Source organism: Elaeis guineensis, chromosome 1 (genome assembly GCF_000442705.2).
Source record: "Elaeis guineensis isolate ETL-2024a chromosome 1, EG11, whole genome shotgun sequence".
NCBI lineage: Eukaryota > Viridiplantae > Streptophyta > Magnoliopsida > Arecales > Arecaceae > Elaeis > Elaeis guineensis.
This window is the reverse complement of record NC_025993.2, coordinates 25,013,386-25,019,968: the sequence shown is the minus strand read 5'-3', so window position 1 is coordinate 25,019,968 and position 6,583 is coordinate 25,013,386.

Sequence of the window (6,583 nt, the reverse complement as noted above, 5' to 3'; positions counted from 1 at the left end):
TCACCATGTAACATCTTCAAGATTCCTCCATTAGCTACCATTCTGTAGCCTCTCGAATCTAGTCTGCTCAATGAGATAAGATTCTGTCTGAAATTGGATATGTATCGGACCTCCCCCAATCTCCTCATTGCACCATCATGTATCCTCTAGCTGATCGTCCCATACCTCTGATCGTACAGTCCGATCTATCCGGTAGATAAACAGTGCTCTCACTGCTCTTTAGAAAGTCAAACTACTCCTCTCTACAACATACATGATAGGTGCATGCAGAATCTAAAATCCACTATTGGAAAGAAGTAGATAATTCATCAGATATCTCCAGGGCATCACCCTCTGACTTATTGCTGGCCGTCGCTGTAGTAGCCCTCATCTAATCTCTGAGTTGAGAGTAATCTCTAGTTAGATTCCCTAACTCGTTATACCGATAACATCTGATTTTGCTCAAATATCTCATCTTGGACTGAGACCGTTCTCGTCGTGATCTCCTATCGCTCCATCTACTACATTTTACTTCTCCAAAAACCACCAAAGCTGAGCTGCCACATGAGCTCGAAGCTAATTCTCCCTCCTGAGAACCTCATTCTGAAGAATCTCCGTGGTGACCTCGTCCATCTTGATGGTGCTCTTTTTTACTAGAAAAGCAGTCATCAAGGACTCATATGAAGGGAGAAGCGATGCTAGCAGGACCAATGCTTTGGTCTTCTTCTCAACTTTTTCACCAATGCTGAGGAGATCGATGAGGATCTTCTGTTGGTGAGAGACTTCACCATGTACAACTCCTCGAGCTTCGATCACAGCATCATCAAAGAAGTTTCGTTAAGCATATGAATCACCACCTTATCCGCTAGATACAAGCGGATCGTACTCACCATCTGCATCTGGAGCCATCTCCAATCCTGCACCTCCATGGTAGTCAGCTTCTTCTCACAAAGAGAGTATCGATCAACCCTTGCTGGATAAGCACGTCTTTCATCCTTACCTGCCACAAGGAAAAATTGCTCTTTCCATCAAATCTGTTGATCTCCATCTTGATTGATCCTATTTTTTCATCTTCAATCTTGCTCACCACCGTCGTATTCTGTATTTTGGTACCATCTTGCTCTGATACCACTTGATGGGGATGTCTGACCAGGACACCACCTCCATAGGACCTTTTCGATACCACGCATCGTAGCAGGAAGAAAGAAAAAATAAAATAAAAATAATCAAATACATTGATCAGTCAAAAAAGGCTTGCCTCCACGAGGTATGCAAGCTTCACTATGAAAAAAGAGAAAAATTATAAGAGAAGATCACACCCTCAACCTGCGTACATCCAATCTCTTCCTCATAAGAAGCTCTCCCTCATAAAAGCTCTCTTTCTAGAAAGTTCTCCCTGAACTTCTGAAGCGACCTCTATCTGCTGCCTGACAATCTGTCTGAAGCCCCTACTCCTGCTTTCTATCAGCACCTTTCTAAGGTCTGCTGCTACCTCTGCTTACAGCTGCTGCTCAGGTTTTGCCGAACTCACCAAGCAACTCTCATTTTTTTGCAGCTCTATTCAACAGTACCCAGGGTCCATATTTAAAGGGCCCAAAATTGTGTGAATACAGCATTGAAAATAGGGCTTAATTCGGGTGAAAAATGGTGTCTGGATCCTGATAAAAATCCAACTTCCAACACCCTTAGGAAACCTCTTTACTGGATCCGCATGCTGCCCAAACCTACATCCATGCACCTACCACTGTAGCCTCAGCATCGGAACACTGGTCATATAAACAATGTTCTCTGTGAGCCACAATTTTTCCCTATGGATCCTTAAGGGTCCATAGGCCTGCCATGGTCCATGATAATAGGAGCTTGTCCACCATGGATCGAAAGAGGAAAATATGGCCTAGGCTGCCTTCTGCCGCATGTAGGGGTGGAAATAGGCCAGGCCAGGCCAGGCTTTGGCTTAAACAGGCCAGGCCTGTATTGTAAAATACTAGCCTAAGCCTGGCCTGTTGGACTGATTCAGGCTTAAAATGAAGCTCGGCCTGGCCTGTTTTGCAAAATAAAAAAGCCTGGCCTAGCCTGAAAGCCTATTTAAAAAGACTCTTCCGTCTTCTTGATTCTCGAAAAGACTAAGATAATTGGATATTGATGGGTAAGATCAATAATTAATTAATTATATATATTAATAAAATAATAATTTTTATTAAATTATATATATATAATTTATACAGGCCAGCCTGCATGCTTTCAGACCAGGCTTTGAAATTTTAGGCCTGACCTATTTATTTAAACAGGCCTTTTTAAAAGCCTATACTTGGCTTATTTAGATAAATAAGTCAGGCCAGGCCAGGCCGTAGGCCCCTAACAGGCTGCCTGGTCTATTTCCATCCCTAGCCGCATGCGCTTGCTCTGCCAGCCTGCCGCCAGTCCCCGCCATCTCATGGGCTGTACCATCTGCTCCAGATTTCTTTCGAGCGTATCTTCTTCATCTGAACTTCATTTGGGCTGATCTTATGCTCATTGGACTCCGTTCGTCATCGCAGACCTCATTGTGGGCTCAGTGTGGATCAAATCTCGAAACATCAAATCTTAACAGATTATTAATTACGATGTTATAACTCTTAAATAGTCATTCTTACAATTTTTTAATAACCCCCACTCCAACACTTATGGGGTTTTGCTAAGGAGTGCCCTTAGCTTATAGGATTTTGCTAACCAATGCCCTTACGACACTGGTTAAGGAACATTAACCATCACAGGTACATTATCTTTCTGACTATCATTAATATACATTCTTCTTCATAAGTACCATCAAATCTGCTTTTCAAAAAAAAAAAAAATACCAATTCAAAAGTTCCTAAGCAAAATGAACATAAACACAATATATTCAAGATATCTACTAATGTTTCTTAACCAGTGCCCTAAGGGCACTGATTAAGGAACATTTAATATTTCTTAAAAACCAGCAAAATCTTTATTCAAGACATCAGAAATGAGGATTATATCCATCACATGAGTCAACGTCTCATTTCTCATTAATGTTAGCTTTATTTTCTTTAAAAGACAAAAGTACTCATTACATTATCTTTCTAACTATCATAATGCATAATTTTCTTCATAAGTACCACCAAACCTGCTTTGCAAAAGAAAAAAAAGGTGCCAATTCAAAAGTTTCTTGGTAAAATCAATATGAACACAATATATTCAAGATACCCACTAAATGTTCCTTAACCAGGGCACTGGCTAGCAAAATTCTTTTATTTATTCTTAAAAAAAAAGGGCAAGTCTAAAAAGTGAAGCAATAAATCATTAGAGGCAGGATGTGATATCTACCATTCTCTAATGCTAGACCATGATGAGTCATTCGGTGCCATTCCCTTTTTACTTTTTTTTATAAAAGAAAATAGCTAGTCTGAAAGGTGAAGCAATAAATCATGCGACATAGATGTGACATCTACTATTTGGCACTATGGCTCGACTATGTGCCATTCTTTTTTTTTTTTCTTCAAAAAAAAAATAATCTAAAAGATAAAGCAATAAATTATGAGCAAGATTAGAATTGTGCTCAGGCTAGTCCGACTCCAAGCTATGCTTGACACAATTCAAACTAGATTTGGGTTCAATTATAAGGGCGTGTTTGTCTTTCAGGTCAGGCACAAGTTTACATTTGGCCTGGTACTGGCCAAGCCCCAGCTCAAGCCTATATTCAGGCTTGTTTAATAGCTCGAAAATATCGGATATAAGGCTCGATTAGGATCATAGCTTAGCTAGTCAAAGACTTAAGTATTTGGGGCTTAATCGATTTTGGATGGACTTAAGAGTCCGATAGAATCATAGAATTCCTAGTTTCCTATTCCTCCCGTTCTCTCTAGCATTCTAAAGTTCTCTCTACCTCCATTGCTATTCGGCCACTCTAAGGTCCAATCTGGTGGTCCCTCATCCCCATTCACCAATTGGTACTCCAGGGTCGTCAATCGTCATTGCCATTCGTTGGTCACCTCCATTAACAGTTCCCTAAAGGTATCATGGCCTCTCTCTTTTACAGTTTAGCCCTAGCTTATGTTTCCATTTCCACAATTTTGTTTTCTCGATGTGATTCAGTTTTAGCTGTTAGGCATGCTCTAAATCATCTAATACATTAGATTGGACTTGATTCTCTCCCCAAAGAATTTATTGCTGAGTTGCCTCATTGTTTAATTATCTAAAAATATAATTCATCGATGTCCAAATGTTATTTGATCACTATAGCTTTTTACTTTTGCCTTTTTTTTTGGTCTAAATTGATGCAAAAGAAGGCAATAATGTGTGCTGATTAAAGAAGCGAACTCTGGATGAAAATTTGAACTGCCAAAGATGTTTGAAATATAGAAAGGGAGAGCAACTATCTAGTCATGCAGATTCTCTCCTGATATTTAATTGGTGCACACCTCTCTCTAAATTCCCCTTCCGTTGCTTTGCCTTCTGCCATAGAGATTCTTTAGTTCCATTTCCTATATAGGATTTCCTTTTTCTATAATCATGTAGTCATTAGGGATTAGTGAGTTTTATATGATGAACTATAGTTAGTACATGCAAAGGCATTTAAATGAGCATAACCCAATTGAGCTGGCCCAATCAGGCATAGATTGAGCATGGGTCGAACTTTAAAAAAAAAAAATAGCTTAAGTTTGGCCTAAAGTCTGAAAAATTATTTCAGATTAGGCTCAAATAGAGATATGATCTAACCTAACTCAGTCCAATTCTAGTCTTAATCATGAGAGGTGGGATGTGGCACCTACCATTTAGCTTTTGTCGTTGACCATGACCACACATTGAGTGTTATTCTTTTATTTTTTATTTTTTTTAATAAAAGAAAAAAAAGCTAGTCTAAAAGGTGAAGCAATAAATTATACGACCATTCAGCACATTTCTTTCTTCTGAAAAAAAAGAGGGGCCAAAAAGGTGAAGTAATAACCATCTACCATTTAGCTCTAGTGCTAGACCATGACTACACATTGAGTGCCATTCTTTTTTTGTTCTTTTTTTGTTCTTTTTTTCTAGAAAAAAAGAGTGCTAGTGTAAAACGTAAAACAATAAATTATGAGAGGCAGGATTTGACATTTATCATTTAGCTCCGATGCTAGATCATGACCACACATTAAGTGCCATTCTTTTTCATCTTTTTTAAACAAATAAAAATAGAGCTAGACCATGACCCACATTGAGCATCATTCTTCTTTTTTTTTGAAAAAAAAAAAAAAGAGCTGGTCTAGAAGGTGAAGCAATAAATCTTTAGAGATAGATGTGACATCAACCATTTCGCTCCAATGCTGGACCATGACCAAAAGTGCCATTCACTTTTTTTTTTCCTAGTAAATACCTAGTTTACTAGGAAAAAAAAAAGAAAAAAAAGGAAGAACTGGTCTAAAAGGTAAAGCAATAAAACATGACGCTCCACAAAGTGCCATTCACTTTTTTTTTTTTACCTAGTTTACTAGGAAAATAAAAAATAAAAAGGAAGAAGTAGTCTAAAAGGTAAAGCAATAAAACATGACGCTCCAGTGCTGGACCTTGACCACAAAGTGCCATTCACTTTTTTTTTTTTAACCTAGTTTACTGGAAAAAAAAAAAAAAGGAAGAACTAGTCTAAAAGGTAAAGCAATAAAACATGACGCTCGAGTGCTGGACCTTGACCACAAATTGCCATTCACTTTTTTTACCTAGTTTACTAGGAAAAAAAAGAGAGAGGAAGAACTAGTCTAAAAGATAAAGCAATAAAACATGACGCTCCAGTGCTGGACCACGACCACAAAGTGCCATTTCCCTTTTTCGCTTTTCTACTAGAAAAAAAAAAAAAAAAGGAAGAACTAGTCTACAAGGTAAAGCAATAAAACATGAGAGGTACCATGACCATAGATTGAGCGTCATTCTCTTTGTTTATACTTTTCCTATCAAAAAAACAAGAAGAAGAAGAAGAGCAGCCGGTCTAGGAGGCGAAGCAATAAATCCTCTCTCATGGCTCAACCTTGTTTCGTAAATGCATGGGAAATTGCATTGCCAACAGTCCTCAATTAATACCTCAATCTTAAAAGAGGAAAATGACAAAGCAGGATCTGGTTTCTTAATAAGTGATCATAGAGTATAGGTGATCTAATCTGGGGGACTATAAGCAATAACCTTTCATGAAATTACTGTTCCCTCAGCAGAACTATGAGCAATTTGCAATGGAAAATCATTTTGACAGACCAAGACCACCTTAGATGAAGGAGACTCATTAACTGTTAATTACTGGGTGGCTGGCTGGTGACAGGTGTTGCAAGGTGCACTGCAAGTGAGAATTATTATACCCATAGGAAGGGAATTCATGATTAGGTTGCAGATTGGCTTGCCAATTTTGATGCTGGTTAGGTGCCAGGTAGTGTGATGACTTCGTCTGATTGTATTCCCTTAGACTTTGCCGTTATCGTCCATGGAGAATGATCTGATTGTTTGTTCCATTTAGCAGGCTTGTTTTATCTCCTGTTTTATGTCTAAAACCTATCTGTATCCGTAATATATCTATGATAAAAATAATTAAAAATATTTGTTGAACTAAATTTTGGTTATTTGTACTAATTCTTGTTTTGGTATA